Below are 15,981 nucleotides of genomic sequence, written 5' to 3'. Positions count from 1 at the left end.
TTCAGCTCTGTACTCTCCCTGTCCCATCTGTGCTCTCCTCGTCCACTCAGTCCATTTGCTGTCACCTCTGTGCTCTCCCTGTCCTTTTGCTGTCCCTTCTGTTCCATAACTGTCCCCTATGTGCTCTTCCAGGCCTCTCTTTCTCCCCTCTGTTCTCTACCTGTATCTCTGTGCTCTCCCTGCTCCCTCAGTGCTCTCACTGTCCCTTCTGTACTCTAATTGTCCTCTCTCAGTTCCCTATGTGCTCTCCCTTTCCCCTCCGTGCTCTCCCTGGCCCCTCTGTGCTTTCCTTGCCTTTCTGTGCTCCCCCTGATCCCTCAGTGCTCTCTCTGCTCCTTCAGTGCTCCCCTTGTCCCTTCTGTACTCTTTTTGCCCTCTCTCTGTTCCCTTTGTGCTCCACCTTTCCCCTCTGTGCTGTCCCTGTCCCCTCTGTGATCTCCCTGTCACCTGTGTGCTCTCCCTGTCTCTTCTCTGCTCTCCCTGTTCCCTTTGTGCTATCCCTTGTCTCCTCTGTGCTTCCCTCTGCTCTCTGTACTCTCCCTGTCCTCTCTGTGCTCTCCCTGTACTCTCTCTGTCCCCTGTGTGCTGTCCCTGTCACCTCTGTGCTCTCCGTGTTCCCTCTGCGCTCTCCCTATTCCCTTCAGTGCACTTCCTTCCGCTCTGTGCTCTCGCTGTCCCCTCTGACCTCACCCTGTCCTTCTGTGCTCTCCCTGTGCCTTCTATGCTCTTCCTGTCCCTTCTGTGATCTCCCTGTTCCCTTTGTGCTGTCCCTGTCTCCTCTGTACTCTTCCTGTCCTCTCCCTGTTTTCTCTGTGCTCTCTCTCTCCTCTCTGTACTCTTCCTGTCACCTCTGTGCTCTCCCTGTCCCCTCTGTGCTCTCCCTGGTGCCTCTGCTCTCTCTCTGTCCCATCTGGGCTCTCACTGTCCCTTGTGTGCTCTCCCTGTTCCTCTGTGCTCTCTCTGTTCCCTTTGTGCTGTCCCTGTCCTCTCTGTGCTTTTCCTGCCATCTCTGTCTCCTCTGTACCCTCCCTGTCTCTTTGTGTTCTGCCTGTGCTCTGCATGTCCCCTCTGTGCTCTCCCTAATCCCTTTGTGCTGTCCCTGTCCCTTCTGTGCTCTCCCTGAACCTTCTGTGCTCTCCCTGTTCCATCTGTTCTCTCCCTGTCCCCTCTGAGCTCTCCCTGTTCATCTCTGTGCTCTCCCTGTCCTCTCTGTGCTCTACCTGTTCCTTCTGTGCTCTCCGAGTCCATTCTGTGCTCTCCCTGTCCCCTCTGTGCTCTCTCTGTCCCTTCTGTGCTATCAGTGTCCCCTATTTGCTCTCCCTGTCCTGTCTGTGCTCTCCCCGTCCTCTCTTTCTCCCTTCTGTGCTCTTCCTTCCCCTCTGTGCACTCCCTGTCCCCGCTGTGTTCTCTCTGGTCCCTCTGTGATTTCCTTGGCTTTCTGTGGTCTCTCTGCTCCCTCAGTGCTCTCCCTGTCCTTTCTGTACTCTCCTTGTCCTCTTTGTTCCCTCTGTGCTCTCCCTGTCCCTTCTGTACTCTTTCTGTCTCTTCTGTACTCTCCCTGTCCTCTCTCTGTTCTCTCCCTGTCCTTTCTCTGTTCCCTCTGTGTTCTCCCCATCCCTCTCTGCTCTCCCTGTTTCATCTGTTCTCTCCCTTTCCTCTCTGTCATCTCTGTGCTCTCCCTGCTCCCTCTGTGGTCTTTCTGTCCCCTCTGTCCTCTCCCTGTCCTCACTGTGCTCTCCCTGTCACCTTTGTGCTCTCCCTGTTCCCTCTGTGCTCTCCATGTCCCTTCTGAGCTCTCCTTGTCCCCTCTGTGCTTTTCCTCTTCCCTCTGTGGTCTCCCAGTCCCCTCTGTGCTCTCCCTGTACTCTCTCTCTACCCTCTGTGCTCTGCCTGTCCCCTCTGTGCTCTCCCTATCCTCTCTCTGTACCCTCTGTTCTCTTCCTGTTTCCTCTGGGCTCTCCCTGTCCCCTCTGTTGCCACAAGTTGACAATATGTAATCCATTAAATTAACCAATCTACTTACGCCCACATGAAAATTGTGGCACAGGACCGCAGGAAGGATGTTGCATGTGTTTCAGAACAAATAGATTGTACATAAATGAATCCAAAAGATTTCTCATGCTCATACCTGAATACAGAATGTTCTCCCACACAAAAACGCACCAATTGTACATATGTTGCTTCTGGTCAAGGCCTCTGCGGACAGCAGCACATGTCCCAAAGGTCTGTGGTGCATGTCCAGATGGTCAGCAGCGCCTAACCTCGACGTCTCTAAAAGTATAGGGAAGATAGGATCTGTGACTCTTAACCACATCGTTAGTGGCCCAAACACACTGCTGGCAGTGACTCAAAGCCCTTGTCTGCGAATATGGAGTAAGGTCCTGGCTATATACTGTATGTAAAAGTTTTATAGAATTATAGTAGCTTATATGTTTACTCACAAATTTAATGAAACAGGTACCAAAAATTACATTAAAACAGCATATGATGTTCACTTTCAGAATGCTATAAACCACGACTAATTAATTTGGTGCAATAGTGTATGCAGCAAGTTTTTTATTACTAATGAATTTATCTTCAAGAACTCATTATTTAAGATAAAGTAATGACAGTTTCTTCACTCTTTATTTTTGAATCCCTGCTAATTTAATATCAAGTTTAGTGTTAATACACATAATTATAATATGTCTATAGGACAAAAACATCATTCAAAATACCCAACTATCGCGTGATTTCAGAAATTTTAAAGCCTAAAATGTATAACAATTGAGTAAACCATTAGTAACTTATGCTAATAATATCACATTATTGGATACTTTTCCTCAACTATACAAATAAATTGGTGCCATGAGCCCTAACGCTCAGTGTAAATATTAGTGAACAAAAGACAATCCTTGTCTCATATCTATTTTAAAAATCACTGAGAAAGTGAGGTGGAGTGGTATGTTATGATTTATCTCGAACTATACACTTTTATTAATAATAATAATTGGAGGCATCACAACCCATTAAGGGCCATGACTGACCAGCCAGCTGCTGCCCTCACGTCCACATGCCGAAGCAAAGGTGGACGATCATCCAACCAGATTGGAAGATATCATCTGGTTAGCACAATGATTCCCCCAGTCGTTATAGCTGGCCTTTGTAACCCGATTTCGCTACCTATCATATTTCCCCAAGTGCATCATCATGCTGGGTGAGCACTGGTCCCATACACTGGCCAAAATTTCATGAGACAATTTCTTCCCTCATGAGGACTCGAACCAGCACGCATTCTGTAACGCGAGTCCTAGGCAGGATGCCTTAGACCACGACGCCACAGCACGGGACTATTATTGTTAAAAAAAACCCTATAAATTTTTCACAAACACTGAAAGCCACAGCAGGCAAGTAAAGAATTAAAACATATTGTATGAAAAAAACAATTTCTGTTCTCTTAACCGGAGTTTCAGTTAACCAAGGTTGTACTGTGTCAGCAAGAGTGATGTAGTAGTAGTGTTAGTATAGTAGTACATGAACGAACCTGTGATCATCTTCAGCAAATCCAAGAAGCAGAACTACTTCTTCAACAGAAGAATCCATACCTATTTGAGACTGCATCCCGCTGTGGTGTGAAGACGAATTTCAGATTACAAGTTTCACTGTCACTCCCACATCCCGCATGGTGTTAGCAGACCTTTAATCAAAGCATTCATAATTTTAATGCAAGACACAAATCAGATCTCTATTTACTCTTTTGTTAGTCTAAGCTAGAAAAAAAAAAAACTATTCATATATTACAGTCTTCGATGTACTGCCTAATTTTCTTAAAGATTTGAAGGACAAAGAGAAAAGGTTCAGAACACAATTATCTACATGCATACCTTCTACGCAAATGATGAATTTTTTTATGCTCGTATATTCAATCAATCTGCTTACTATGTATTGTATACTTTCGTATAACTTTCCACTTGTTTCACTTCTCAAAGCTACAATGCTGATGTAAATTCTATGGAATGCAATAAATCAAATATTCTCAACCTATCATAATGCACCACTGGTAGTGGATAAGCTACTGCTGGGTGGTATTTTAAGTGTCAAATAATAATTAAATTATGGTCAAATATAACCATAAGTCCAGACAGCTGTTTTCTTTATATTTTCCATTAAATGAATTCAAATAGTAACTGAAATAAAGCAATCAGTTACTGGTATTTCAGTTTAGAATTGCTTATTATGACCCTGGGAACGACATTTGATAATTTCCCATTATAAATTTGGTTAGTGATACAGCTGATGTCCTAAATTAAAAATAGTAGTATGTCATTGAAAAAGGTTCAGAAGCGCTGCAAAAGATTAAATGAAATAAGAATAAAAGCACAATAATTATATGGTGTGGAATACCTAAGACTGTGCCCAAATTATTTTAAGGCTTCTCCCAAAATTTCTCTTAGTGCTTTCAGAGAACTGCAGACAAAATCAAGTTGTCTCAAATTAGAACACTAGTCAGTTAATTATAAAGTGACTAAGAAAAGGACATAATGTGGCAAGTGTTGATATTCAAACCAAGGTTGGTATCCCTGTCCCCTATGTGCTCTCCCTGTGCCGTCTGTGCTCTCCCTGTCCTTTTTTCTACCCTCTGTGCTTTCCCTGTCCTCTCTGTGTTCTCCCTGTTCCCTCAGTGCTTTCCTTGTCTTTTTGTGCTCTCCCTGTCCCCTCCGTGCTCTCCCCGTTATCTCTGCACTCTTCCTGTCATCTCTGTGCTCTCCATGTCCACTCTGTTCTCTCCCTGTCCTGTCTATGCTCTCCTTGTACTCTCTCTGTCCCCTCTTTGTCCTCCCTGCACCCTCTGTTCTCTCCCTGTCCCACCTGTGCTCTCACTGTCTCTTCTGTGCTCTCTCTGTCCCCTCTCTTCTCTCCCTGTACACTCTGTGCTATCCCTGTACTCTCTCTGTCCCATCTGGGCTCTCCCTGTTCCCTTTGTACTGTCCCTGTCCCCTCTGAGCTCTTCATGTACTCTCTCTGTACTCTCCCTGTCTCTTTGTGCTCTCCCTGTGCTCTGCATGTCCCGTCTGTGCTCTCCCTGTCAACTATATGCTCCCCCTTTCCCCTCTGTGCTCTCCCTGTCCCGTCTGTGCTCTCACTGTCCCCTCTGTGCTGTCGCTGTCCCCTCTGTGCTCTCCCTGTCCCATCTATGCTCTCCATGTCCCCTCTGAGCTCTCCCTGTCCCTTCTGTGCTCTCACTGTTCCCTCTGTGCTCTCCCTGCTCCCTCAGTGCTCTCCCTGTCCCTTCTGTACTTTCCTTGTCCTCTGTCTGTTCTCTATGTGCTCCCCCTTTCCTCTCTGTGCTCTCCCTGTCCCCTCTGTGTTCTCCCTGTTCCCTCTGTGCTTTCCTTGTCTCTGTGTACTCTCTCTGTCCCTTCTGTATTCTCCCTGGCCTCTCTCTGTCACCTCTGTGCTCTCCCTATCCTTTCTCTGTTCCCTCTGTGTTCTCCCCATCCCTCTCTGCTCTCCCTGTTTCCTCTCTGCTCAACCTTTCCTCTCTCTGTCCTCACTGTGCCTTCCCTGTCCCCTTTGTGCTCTCCCTGTTCCCTCTGTGCTCTCCATGTCCCTTCTTAGCTCTCCTTGTCCCCTCTGTGCTCTTCCTCTCCCCTCTGTGGTCTCCCAGTCCCCTCTGTGCTCTCCCTGTACTCTCTCTCTACCCTCTGTCCTCTCTCTGTACCGTCTGTGCTCTTCCTGTTTCCTCTGGGCTCTCCCTGTCCCCGCTGTGACCACAAGTTGATTAAATGTAATCCATTAAATTACCCAATCTACTTACGCCCACATGAAAATTGTGGCACAGGACCGCAGGAAGGATGTTCCATGTGTTTCAGAACAAATAGATTGTACATAAATGAATCCAAAAGATTTCTCAAGCTCATACCTGAATACAGAATGTTCTCCCACACAAAAACGCACCAATTGTAGATATGTTGCTTCTGGCCAAGTCCTCTGCGGACAGCGGCACATGTCCCAAAGGTCTGTGGTGCATGTCCAGATGATCAGCCGTGCCTAACCTCGACGTCTCTAAAAGGATAGGGAAGATAGGATCTGTGACTCTTAACCGCATCGTTAGTGGCCCAAACACACTGTTGGCAGTGACTCAAAGCCCTTGTCTGCGAATGTGGAGTAAGGACCTGGCTATATATGTAAATGTTTTATAGAATTATAGTAGCTTATATGTTTACTCACAAATTTAAAGAAATAGATACCAAAAATTACATCAAAACAGAATATGATGTTCACTTTCAGAATACTATAAACCACGACTAATTAATTTGGTGCAATAGTGTATGCAGCAAGTTTTTTATTACTAATGAATTTATCTACAAGAACTCATTATTTAAGATAAAGTAGTGACAGTTTCTTCACTCTTTATTTTGGAATCCCTGCTAGAATTTAATATCAAATTTAGCGTTAATACATATAATTATAATACATCTATAGGACAAAAACATAATTCAAAATACCCAACTATCACTTGATGTCAGAAATTTTAAAGCCTAAAATGTATAACAATTGAGTAAACCATTAGTAACTGATGCTAGTAATATTATATTATTGGATACTTTTCCTCAACTATACAAATAAATTGGTGCCATGAGTGCTAACGCTCAGTGTAAATATTAGTGAACAAAAGACAATCCTTGTCTTATATCTATTTTAAAAATCACTGAGAAAGTGAGGTGGAGTGGTATGTTATGATTTATCTCGAATTATACATTTTTATTAATAATAATAATTGGAGGCATCACAACCCATTAAGGGCCATGACTGACCAGCCAGCTGCTGCCTCACGTCCACATGCCGAAGCAGAGGTGGACGATCATCCAACCAGAATGGATGATATCATCTTTAGCACAATGATTCCCCCAGTCGATATAGCTGGCTTTTGTAATCCGATTTCGCTACCTATCATAGTTCCCCAAGTGCATCATCATGCTGGGTGAGTACTGGTCCCATACACTGTCCAAAATTTCATGAGACAATTTCTTCCCTCATGAGGACTCGTACCAGCATGCATTCTGTAACGTGAGTCCTAGACAGGATGCCTTAGACCATGACGCCACGGCACGGGACTAACTATTATTGTAAAAAAAAACTCTACAAATTTTTCATAATCACTGAAAGCCACAGCAGGCAAGTAAAGAATGAAAACATATTGTATGAAAAAACCAATTTCTGTTCTCTTAACCGGAGTTTCGGTTAACCAAGGTTGTACTGTGTCAGCAATAGTGATGTAGTAGTAGTGGTAGTATAGTAGTACATGAACGAACCTGTGATCATCTTCAGCAAATCCAAGAAGCGGAACTACTTCTTCAACAGAAGAATCCAAACCTATGCGACTGCATCCCGCTATGGTGTGAAGACGATGAATTTAGATTACAAGTTTCACTGTCACTCCCACATCCAGCATTGGTGTTAGCAGACCTTTAATCAAAGCATTCATAATTTTAATGCAAGACACAAATCAGATCTCTATTTACTCTTTTGTTAGTCTAAGCTAGAAAAAAAAAAAACTATTCATATATTACAGTCTTCGATGTACTGCCTAATTTTCTTAAAGATTTGAAGGACAAAGAGAAAAGGTTCAGAACACAATTATCTACATGCATATCTTCTACGCAAATGATGAATTTTTTATGCTCGTAAATTCAATGAATCTGCTTACTATGTATTGTATATTTTCGTATAACTTTCCACTTCTTTCACATCTCTAAGCTACAATGCTGATATAAATTCTATGGAATGCAATAAATCAAAGATTCTCAACTATGGTAATGCACCATTGGTAGTACATAAGCTACTGCTGGATGGTATTTAAAGTGTCAAATAATAATTAAATTATGGTCAAATATAACCATAAGTCTAGACAGCTGTTTTCTTTATATTTTATGGAACACTCCATTAAATGAATTCAAATAGTAACTGAAATAAAGCAATCAATTATTGGTATTGCAGCTTAGAATTGCTTACTATGACCCTGGGAACGACACTTGATAATTTCCCATTATAAATTTGGTTAGTGATACAGCTGATGTCCTAAATAAAAAATAATGGTATGTCATTGAAAAAGGTTCAGAAGCGCTGCAATAAATTAAATTAAATAAGAATAAAAGCACAATAATTATATGGTGGGGAATACCTAAGAGTGTGCCCAAATTATTTTAAGGCTTCTCCCAGAATTTCTCTTAGTGTCTTCAGAGAACTGCAGACAGGATCAAGTTGTCTCAAATTAGAACACTAGTCAGTTAATTATAAAGTGACTAAGAAAAGGACATAATGTGGCAAGAGTTGATATTCAAACCAAGGTTGGTATAGATATGATTGAGGTTAAGAACGGATATGTTTGCTTCCTCAATATGAATATAATACATTTCTTTACCGAGATCTGATTTTAATAGTAAAGTATTTCAGACGAATTAATCTTCTAGGTGTGACCCTCTCACCTACTTTTAATACATTTCTATAGCAAAATCTGATTTCAGTAGTAAGATGACTGCACAGAGCTGGATCTTGCTGTGATAAAGCAGTATAAAGAAGATACAGTAGGGATAATTAGCATATTTTGCAGGAACAAATTCTGTCAGAAAACAGGATGGAATCTCCACTAGATGGTTCTGCATATACAGAAGGAATCTGACAGGGCTGACGTATTTCAATATGAACTGAGACCATTTATTACTCATCTTTTAACAATTTCAAAGACATGAGGCAGAAGAATGGCAACATAAGCATAATAATAACTTCTGTATGTAAACATTATGAGAATGTTTACTAATTGACAACAATGTTCAAGTCACTGGTTGATAATAAAATACACAATTTGATCAATTTTCAATAGTGTTCATTAAAGTTCATAAAATGCAATAAAATTTAAATAACAATAAAACAGTTGTATGAACGCATGTGCTTGTTGAGCTTGAGAAGCTCAAACAAGCACACATGTTCATACAACTGTTTCACTTTTTTTAAAATTTTTTTGCATTTTATCACTGTTGATACTTATCTTGATAATACAGCCTAATATTGCACCATGAACTACATAAAAGTCTTGACTAGAGCCCAGAATTTTACAGGAGAAAGGAGAAAGTTACACAATGCAGAACTGCACGTATTGTATTCTTCACCTAACATAATTATTTACTTACGGCTTTTAAGGAACCCGGAGGTTCATTGCCATCCTCACATAAGCCTGCCACTGGTCCCTATCCTGAGCAAGATTAATCCAGTCTCTACAATCATATCCCACCTCTCTCAAATCCATTTTAATATTATCCTCTCATCTGCATCTCGACCTCCCCAAAGATCTTTTTCCCTCCGGGAGGTGGGAAGTGGGATATGATGGTAGAGACTGGATTAATCTTGGTCAGGATAGGGACTGATGGTGGGCTTATGTAAGGGCAGCAGTGAACCTCAGGGTTCCTTAACCCTTTGAAGCGCAGTGGTTACAGTACATAAATTTGAGTTTCTTGCCTACTTACAGTGTGATTTTTATTTCAAAACTACTGCGCTGCGTTCACTGATCCCTAGTAACTGTAGAAGAATTTTATTTTCCCTATATTTGTGTTGCTCCACTAAGATGGCAGATGTTGTTGTGTATAGTTGGGGTGTGGAAGACTCGCTACGTGATTTTATTTCAGTTGTATGCTAAAATATAACAGTTACATAAGTTTCTATTTAGTATTATTTTTGTCTTTCGGTCTTTTAGAATATATTTCAGTAACAAGATTGTAATTTCTTCGACACATGTGGCGTCAATATAGAAATAATGTGGTGGTTTCAAAACGTAACCACTACGCAAAAAGGGTAGTTATGCTTACCATATCCAACAAAATGTTCCATTTTTGTGTCAGCTTATTCATCATGGCTACAAGGAAGAGATGGTTGGTGACAATCACAAAGTGTTTTCGACAACTTTTTCACAAGTTAGAATCTGATGATCTCTGAGGGAGGAAAATATCTATGCATGTGGTACAGTTACACATGGGCGTATTGGTTTACCACACGCCGAAAGAAGAGACCGCGACATGAAACGTGGTGAGAGTGATAGCCGTACGTCATATGCTGAAGTGTCCTGGCTCAAGCTGAAGGATAGAAGGTTCATTCTTTCATTCTTTTCCTTTCTAATTACCACGCAACACATGTGAAGTGGCACTTTGCCTTAATGAAACCGGAAACTGTTTCCTTTTGTATCATTCGCAATAAATCTGAAGACATTGTGTTCTGCAGTATTGCATAGTGGTTTTATCATGAAACCACCCATTTTCTGTGTAAAAAAATGGAAGCTTTTAAAATCTTTTAAATTTGAGGCACTTCTGTTAGACAAATAAAAGTTTAATTTCATTGCAAACACAATTTTTTATTTCCTTCCCAAATGCGTGCATCAAAGGGTTAAAGTTCATAAAATGCAATAAAATTTAAATAACAATAAAACATTTGTATGAATGCATGTGCTTGTTGAGCTTGAGAAGCTCAAACAAGCACACATGTTCATACAACTGTTTTGCATTTTATCACTGTTGATACTTATCTTGGTAATACAGCCTAATATTGAACCATGAACTACATAAAAGTCATGACTAGAGCCCAGAATTTTACAGGAGAAAGGAGAAAGTTACACAATGCAGAACTGCACACATTGTATTCTTCATCTAACATAATTACTTACTTACGACTTTTAAGGAACCCGGAGGTTCATTGCCGCCCTCACATAAGCCTGCCATTGGTCCCTATCCTGAGCAAGATTAATCCAGTCTCTACAATCATATCCCACCTCACTCAAATCCATTTTAATATTATCCTCTCATCTGCATCTCGACCTCCCCAAAGGTCTTTTTCCCTCCGGGAGGTGGGAAGTGGGTTATGATGGTAGAGACTGGATTAATCTTGCTCAGGACTTATGTAAGGGCGGCAGTGAATCTCAGGGTTCCTTAAAAACCATTTGTAAGTAAGTATAGGTGTATAAGGCTGTAATAAAAATTGAGAAAACAAGTTCTAAGATTTATAGTACTTACAGCCATATGCTATTACCATTTCCTTCTCAGATTCCGGATTATCAGCATCTCCATAATGTCTTCTTATCCTCTTGTTTATTCTAAATTCTCTGTAGCTTTCTTGTAAACATGATCTGCTTCCGAGTCTGGTCCTCCCTGGATAATTTCTCAAGATCTGCAACATATTCACATGGTTATAATTTCCATCTTAAATCAACACGCAATTCTAATGCCTTGCTCTCAAAAAATATTAGGGGTCCTTTTCGAATCAGTGCTGCTAAAATTTTCAGTTAAGGTTGAATACAACTGTAGCATACATGAAATCAATGAAATGGACAGAGAAATTGTATAACAAAGAATTGAATACTACAATGTAAGACCACGATACATTCACAAATTAAGATTGATAGGATATATGACGTGAAAATGTGGAAAGGGGGACTTCACTCTAGGAGACAAAAAACTAATGCTGGTCAAGGACAACATGCATGTAGTCTAGAGCCACATCTTGATGTGATAATACAGAATTGAAAGCCAAGGAATGGAAGAGAAATCGATCATCACTGAAACATTTAAATCTAATAACTGATATATTTGGTTCAGCCATTTATTTCTGACACACTTTAAAATATGTACACTGTCAAAAATAAAGTATACAGGGGATGCCAAAAATCTGGAAACCTATTTCCTCCAGCTTTAAAATAAGTTATACTTCTTACAAACAAATACAAATGTTCAGCTTTTATGGTTGCGACAGACAAGTTATGTGCTACATCTAAATAACTTGTGTCCAAACTTCGTACCATAAAAACATATGCAGTAGAACCACACTGTGAATTTCTTCTACCTGACCAACTATTATATTCCCATTCTTATAATCAAACTGTGCTTTTAAATGGATTTCATCCATGAGCACTAAGACATTTTACTTTTTCTCCTTTAGAAATGATACTTTCTTGGACAAGTAATTTAAAAAACCTGAAGACTGTTGATGATCTACTATTGAATTTGTGGAAAAATTGTTGCACACCCTACTTAATGACAACAATAAACCTGAATTCCTTCTTAGGTATCGTAACAATGTGGGGATACAGATCGTACCAGTAACCACAAAAACTAATAACTTCCATGAATACCTCATGCTAGACTTCTTAAAATTTAACAAAGGAACCTGTAGAACTGGCAAACTAAGTTAATCAGTCTTCTCTTTTTCTGTCATGTCAGAACACAAGCTGATTAACAAGTCTTGAATCAATTCAGTAACTGCATATTCTAAATTTTTAAATCTAACACTAATGTCATTCAGTATAGTGATTAACTTACTTATGTCACTTACCAAGACTAGAAGAGTTGCATTGTCTATCCTTCTTACTTGTGTATTTTTCACATGCAGTGTTAATAATAAATCACTATTAATAACCACATAACACAGAATTCTGGGATGAGGAACTTCACAAATTAATAATAAGCACACACTGGTATCTTTCTTCACAAATACCCAATCAATGTCCAATTTCAATTTAGAATTAAGTTCATATAAAGAATTAAACAATATCATTTCCATTTGTTTATTATTTGTTTATTAAGACCATTACCCACTGACATCCGCCATGTTGCCTTTTCGTGCGTTACCAACAGAAGCAACTATACCATGTCAGCATGGATGAATATATATTTATCCATGGTGCCAGTTTGAAATTAATGTAGGGCGTGGAAAAAATTCCTATACATCTAACATTATTTGTTATCAGATTATTCGAATGGGAACAAGCTCTAAAAACCTTGGTCATATTAACCACCGTTCCCTACCGAATTTAGTATTTAGAGGATTATTACATATTAGCATTACTTTTAACGAGTTGTTTCTTATGTTGGCGACATTGATTATATGCAATTGTGTGCAAAAACGGCATAACTGCTTTAGGGGGTGGGGGATGGTCTGAAGTCCAGCGTTTCTCAAACTATGGTCCGCGGACCACCTGTGGTCCTCGAGGTCTGCCCTTGTGGTCCTTCAAAAAAGACAGACGAAAAAATAAAATTCAAACGAATTGCGTATCACACTATAGCTGAAAATCTCAGAGTTTGGAAGTGACACATGGCAATCTACTTTCACTCTTTCTCCCAGTACCGGTACTGACATTTTATTAAATTTATTACCCTACCTATTTACTGACTTCCCACTCTACTCTCAGCAACAAAAGAGGGATTTAAAGCACTATGAACGTTGTGTTTCTCGCCACCTTTTCCCTGCACATCAGCTGATGACATGTGGCCAAATACATTGGCATATCTTTCAGATGTTTTCTCAAAACTAAACGAACTAAGGCTGTTCTAAATGCGCATGATAAAATAAAGGTGCTCGAGAGGAAACTTGGTTTGTGAGTTCAGTTTTTTTTTTTTTTTTTTTTTTTTTTTTTTCCAACCCTAGAGTCTTTTTAGTTGAAAATTATTTCGCTATTGGAAAAGCATTATGCAATGACATATGTTCGCATCTCGAAACTCTGAGGTCACAGTTTGAAACTTATTTTCCAAGCAAACATGACGAATTTTCATGGGTTCGTGATCCCTTTCATTGCGATATTGAAAATAACAAACTTTCATTAAGTGAAAGAGAACAGTTAATTTTATTGAACTCTCGAATGAAACCGGACTTAAAATGAAATTCCAACGGAAGATATGGTTAATTTCTGGACCTCATCTCAAGTGAAAAGAGAATATAGTGAACTGTACAATGGTGCTTTACAGATTATAATTCAGTTTGCTTTCATGTATCTGTGTGAGAAAGGGTTTTCATCACTAACTTTAATAAAAACAAAGTACCGAAATCGACTCAATATATGTGACGATATCCGACTTAAGCTTAAAGCATACATCTAAATATAGAACAACTGTGCAAAAATCGGCAGGCTTATCCATCTCATTAATGTGAGTACCAACGTTTATTTATTTTGTTTAGTTAATAAGTTAAAGATTATCAAAACACTCTAATAGCCTTGATTTATTAAAAACGAAAATTATTTTTTTCTATCAATGTTAACTTAATTAGTTGATACTAATATAAAATTAAATGAATTAAATTATTTTTAATTAATTATTTCTCTATTAAAATATAAGTATACTGGTATTAAAATATGCTACAAAAATGATAAATTTGCTTTCGAAGGGAACAAGAGTAAGGTGGTCCGCGGAACTGTTCCGACTTAAAAAAGTGGTCCCCACTTCAAAGAAGTTTGAGAAACGCTGATCTAAAGCATCGTTTCCCAAAATATTTCAAGGGGTTCGCCAAAACTTTTCCGTAATGGCGGGTTTCGAGGTTAGGCATATTATTGTTTCCTTCATTTCTGCGGCATAATAATAATAATAATAATAATAATAATAATAATAATAATAATAATAATAATAATAATAATAATAATAATAATGTACCCAGAAAATTACACACCACAGAATCGAACCTGTATATTATTTTTAATAAGTTAAGTTTTTAATAACCAATTTAATTTGAGCTCTAAATATGTCAGCATTCTTGCAGATCATGGCCTTTGTGTACTGTAATATTGTTTACTGTAGTGTGTGTTTTGTTTTATTCTGAAATGCAATTAGCTAGTTCTCAAAACTGACGACAGATGGATTTTGGAAAATAGGAAAATTATGTTGAAAAATTGACATTTCAATTAAAACTACTATTTTTCTGAAAAACTTAGTTCCAAGCTTCAAAATGAGGGGTCATTTATTAAAATCCGTTCAGCCTTTTTCCCATAATTTCCATTACCAGTTCAAATTTTATATATATAGATTTACCGCGAATGCCTGATTTACAGTTATGTAACAACGTTAGGAATGCATTTGATTTCGTTACAATGGAAATTTAGTCTGCCAGCTTCTTTGTGTTCTAACAATACTAACAACAGTACCGCGACCTGGCTAAGAAACGGTTACATGGCGGTCAGGCCTTTGATTTTAGATGTAAACTTATATTTAATTTTGTATTTTTAACAATAGCTTACTTCTTCTTTCCCTGTGGCAAATGCAGTAAGTTGTCAGTTATGTATCAGAATCGATTCCGTTCACATTAAAATGGATAACTGGTTGAAAAGTGGAAGTTTGAAAAGGAAACAGGGCTTAACAAAATCCCAAGTTAGTGCTGTGTCAACAGGTCATTCAACTTCTAGTGATGTGTGTCAATCCGACAAAAGTGAACCATGTGTAAAGAAAGAAAAGTACGATGATTATTACATTAGGTTTGGATTTTCATATATAGGTGACAAGGACTGTCCAAGACCACAGTGTGTTGTTTGTGGCGATATTCTTGCTAACAGTAGTCTGAAACTTTCTCTCCTTAAACGCCATTTAGAAACTAAACACCACACCCACTTAAACAAATCTGCTGATTTTTTTTACACGAAAAGCTAACGAGTGGAAAAATAATTTAACTACTTTTGTATCCGCTGCAAAGAGTGACAATGAGAATGCTCTTGAAGCGTCTTATCGCGTTAGCTACAGAATTGCTAAAACTGCAAAACCTCATTCTATAGCTGAAGATTTAGTGCGGCCATGTATAAATTATGTAGTACAGTGCATGCTTGGAGAATCTTTCACAAAAAAGTCAATATGGTACCATTGTCCGACAATACAATCAACCGCCGGATTAAAGACATAACAAATTATGTCGAAAATGCAATTTTGGAAAGAGTTCTCAGCCCCCAGGCATATGGACGATAGAGGCCGGCAAATTTAAAAAAAAATGGTAATTTTGACTTTCCAAAACAGACTTTTCTCTACACAAGGATAACGAAGGGTCTGAAACACCTGCCTTCTCACTGTAGCATTCCCGCATGTTTACTAATAACCGCCAATGAAATCGAGCAAATCCGTTGAACTTTTTTCCAGAATTATTTTTTGCATTATTCTTTTGTTTGAGTCTCTAATCTCGGGAAATAATGGCGATATCGAGGAACCGGATGCC

At 39.2% G+C, this 15,981-nt stretch overlaps 1 long non-coding RNA gene across 1 annotated transcript; it reads right to left on the bottom strand.

The window, feature by feature from the left end:
• Window positions 1–3,452: 3,452 nt before the first annotated feature.
• LOC138697755 (uncharacterized) lies at window positions 3,453–12,619 on the bottom strand. Its single transcript, XR_011331604.1, has 5 exons — window positions 12,352–12,619; window positions 11,037–11,190; window positions 7,296–7,449; window positions 5,903–6,045; window positions 3,453–3,676 (listed from the first exon to the last, which is right to left on the bottom strand). It is a non-coding gene; the product is annotated as an uncharacterized lncRNA (long non-coding RNA).
• Between the last annotated feature and the right edge of the window lie 3,362 nt (window positions 12,620–15,981).

This window comes from Periplaneta americana, chromosome 4, assembly GCF_040183065.1.
Source record: "Periplaneta americana isolate PAMFEO1 chromosome 4, P.americana_PAMFEO1_priV1, whole genome shotgun sequence".
NCBI lineage: Eukaryota > Metazoa > Arthropoda > Insecta > Blattodea > Blattidae > Periplaneta > Periplaneta americana.
This window is presented reverse-complemented; position numbering and strand designations above follow the sequence as displayed.